The sequence below is a fragment of the Malurus melanocephalus genome, unplaced genomic scaffold, assembly GCF_030028575.1.
Source record: "Malurus melanocephalus ecotype Western Australia unplaced genomic scaffold, MMel_1.1 scaffold_230, whole genome shotgun sequence".
Taxonomy (NCBI): Eukaryota; Metazoa; Chordata; class Aves; order Passeriformes; family Maluridae; genus Malurus; species Malurus melanocephalus.
Window position 1 is genome coordinate 1147614 of NW_026623462.1, and position 3492 is coordinate 1151105.

Genomic DNA, 3492 nt, shown 5'->3' on the forward strand with positions numbered 1-3492 from the left:
CACCGGGAATGTGCCACAGATCCCACCGGGAATGTGCCACAGATCCCACCGGGAATGTGCAGGGGAACCCTGCCCAAAGATCACCACACAAAAGATCTGTAAAACATACCTTTTCATTTCCTTATCATTCTTTACTTAAGTTAAATAATCAAATCAAAGTAAGATAATAAAAAATAAAGCTTGTTTGTTTTACAATACCTTATAGTTGAACTACTTGTGTTATTATCAGCACGTACGTGTAAATAAATAAATATATATGTGTATGCATCAGTCCTGGCAGTTTGAGTGGGTTGCATACATATATTTTTAGATATATTAAACACCCTCATCACTCCTTTCTCTAAGGAGGTAAATCAGGCTATAGCGGCGGAAAAAAACCCCCAGACGAGCCCATAAATCCCAGTTCGTTTTTTTACAAACGCTCACAAATTCCAATGCAACCCCCGCCGACAGCCCCGAGGTCCCCGAGCTCCAGGGGGAGGGAAGGGAGGCCCCAGCACCGCCCTCCCCTCACGGTTCCCCTTCGGCCCCGCCGCCCCTCACCTGCCGGAGCTCCGCGACCCAACCGGAACCGGAACCGGAACCGGAGCCCGCGGGGGCGGGGCCGAGAAGGGGGCTGAGCTGAGGGGGAGCGGTCGGGGAGGCGTGGCCTCACTTGTGGGCGTGGTTTATTTGGAAGGCGTGGCTTCGCGAAACGCCGAACCTCTTGTGGGCGTGGTCTCAATCGGGGCGTGGCCGGGATGGGCGTGGCCGCAGCAGGGCGTGGCCGGCAGGGGGCAGCACGTGGCCGCGCGGGGAGGGGGCGGTGTGAGGGCGGAGCGCCCCGGGAACCTCCCGGGAACCCCCCGGGAACCCTCCGGGAACCGCCCCGGGACACCCCGGGACACCCCAGGAACCCCCCGAACCTCTCCGGGAACCCCCCCGGGACCCCCCGGGAACCGCCCGGGAACCCTCCGGGAACCCCCCGAACCTCTCCGGGAACCCTCCGGGAACCCCCCTAGAACCCTCCGGGAGCCCTCCGGGAACCGCCCAGGAACCCTCCGGGAACCCCTAGGGAACCCCCCGAGAACCTCCCGGGAACCGCCCGAGAACCCCCCGGGAACCGCCCGAGAACCACCCCCCGGGACACCCCGGGAACCCCCCCGGTGTCCCCCGCTCCGTCCCCATCCCCAGGTGTAGCCCCTCCCACGGGTGTCCCCTCTCTCATGGGTGTCCCCCCTCCCTCGAATGTCCCGCTCTATGTGTGCCCCCCCATCCCTGGGTGTACCCTCTCCAGGATAACCCCGCCGGCGTGTCCCTTCTCCCAGGTGTCCCTTCCCCCGGGTGTTTCCCAGCCCCGGCTGTCCCCCTTTTCCCCGGCTGTCCCCCTCTTCCCCGGCTGTCCCCCTTTTCCCCGGGTGTCCCCTTTCCCCGGCTGTCCCCGCTGTCTCTGGAGGACCCGTCCAGGACGGGCTGGGTTTGCTGGGAGGGGACACCCAGTGGCTGCTGCCTCCCCGGGGCTCGGGGGACTCTGGTGCTGCCCCCTGGACCCTGCCCTGCTGAAAGAGCTACCAGGGGACGCTTTAGCCCAGGATTTATTGGTGCTATTACCATAATCATCATTATTTTTATTTTTTTTTTATTATTATTCTGGAATCTGCCAGCGCGGGGAGCTCTGGAGAGCGGCAATAACTGAAGCCGCCTTGGGTTTCCTATTTACGTATTTATTTTATTCCGGTGGAGCGCTTCCAGATTCCAGCAGGCAGCCGTGGCCCCGGGGCAGAGGGGGCGAGGAGGAGGCCGCGCCGGCTGGGCATTTTTGTGATGTGTTGTCACGGTCACCCCTGTTTCCCACCYTTCCTTTCCCCACACAAAGTGGGGTGCCAGGGTGGGGGCACCATCAGGGCAGGGCAGAGGGCACTCTGGGGGGCTGGTGGCCCTGGTGCCACCGGGACTGGGTGCTGTGTGGTGGCACCYCAATGGGCAGCTGGCCTGGATGTCCCCCTTGCGGCCCAGGTGTGCCCTTGGGTGGGGTTTGGGGAGTGTCATCCCCGTGTTTTCCTGAGTAGAGGTGGAAATAACCCCATCCAACCCGGCGCTAAGCAGAGGAAGGGTGAGGGGATTTTTCCTGCTGCATAGAGGATTCTTCACACCTGGATGAGCTGGCTTTGACCCAGAGCAGCCCTGCTGGGGGTACTGCACGTCGGGTGGGCTGGGCAGCTGAGACCCTCATTCCAGACCCAGCACCTCCTCCTGCCGCTGGGTAAAACCACACCCTCTGTGTTCCCGGTAAAGCCCAAACCCTCCATGGTCCGGTAAAACCCTGGACCCTCCACAACTGCGGTGGCAGCACCAGATACAAACCCTGTCCCATGTCTGTGTGGTGCTGGTGGGGACCGTGCAGCGTCCAGCCCTCCATCAGACACCGTTCTGGGGACAAATCCCTCTGCATTCCYGCTGGGAATGGAGGGCTGGCAAGCCAGGGTCACCCCACTGCCACCTCTGACCCCAAGCTGTGCTGTCCCTGGGGATGAGAKGGGACACTGGGCTGCCCTYTCCAGCCCAAATGTGCYTTCAGGAGCCCCACAGAGGCTTTGYCCCCAYMCTGGTAAAGCCCTGCTTGAAAGGAAGTTTTGGAGGTGCAGTGTGGGACCAAACCTGGCCACAAATCTGCCCTGGGAGGTGACAAACCAGGAGACCCGTGGGCTGAACCCTTCCCTTGTGTGCACGGCGAGTCCAGGCTCTCAGGAGTCCTTCCCTGGAGTGTCCCTGCCATGACCACCCCACCAGCCACAGACCCCGGGGAGGTGACTCCCCATCCCCACGTTTCCTGGGAACAGAAATTTTGCAAACAGGGCCATTGCTGGTCCCGTGGCTGGAGGGGCGTTTGAGTGTCCGGCTGAAATAACAGCGCCGGGCTCTGCCCCCTTCCTCCCCATGGCCTTGGCGGGGCGGGCTCGGAAGAATGCGAGTTGGCCATCCATCAGGGAGACACAGCAACAGCCAGCCGAAGAAAGAGGGGCATTTTAGGAGGAAAGCCAGGGAAATTTGATCATTAAGAAATCCTCCTGGCTGTCTGGGGGAATTTAATTAAATTGCTGGAAAGGGCTGTAAGCACATCTGGATCCAATATGTGCAGCTTTGATTTTTTTCTTTCTTTCTTTCTTTCTTTTTTTTTTTTTTTTTTTTTTTTTTTTTTTCTTTTCCCATCTCGCTGTTGAAGGAGGGGGGGGGAATAAAAGGGAAATAGCAGAGCCACGGAGTATTGGTTCATCTGGGACTGACTGGGATTCCTGGCAGGGAAAGAAAGAGAGGGAGAGAAAGAAAGAGGCAGAAAGAGAGGGAATAAGAAAGCTGGRAGAAAAACCTTCTCCAAGGGGCTGGCTGGGGTGTTTTATAATGCCACCGACCGCAGAGACAGGGAGCTAGGAGGGAATGGGGGGAGTTGTGGGGGCTGGAGGGGAGAGGAGCAGGAGAGGAGCCAGCCCAGGGCATGCTGTACTTTTGGGGTCT

At 59.4% G+C, this 3492-nt stretch overlaps 1 protein-coding gene across 2 annotated transcripts in view; it reads right to left on the reverse strand.

The window, feature by feature from the left end:
* ASB6 (ankyrin repeat and SOCS box containing 6) overlaps positions 1–591 on the reverse strand; it is a 5624-nt gene extending 5033 nt beyond the window's left edge. Inside the window, exon 1 of one of the 2 annotated variants that reach the window (XM_057374635.1) lies at positions 544–591. The gene's annotated coding sequence lies outside the window, so the exon portion shown is untranslated. The other variant, XM_057374633.1, reaches the window with a different exon arrangement.
* Positions 592–3492: the final 2901 nt, after the last annotated feature.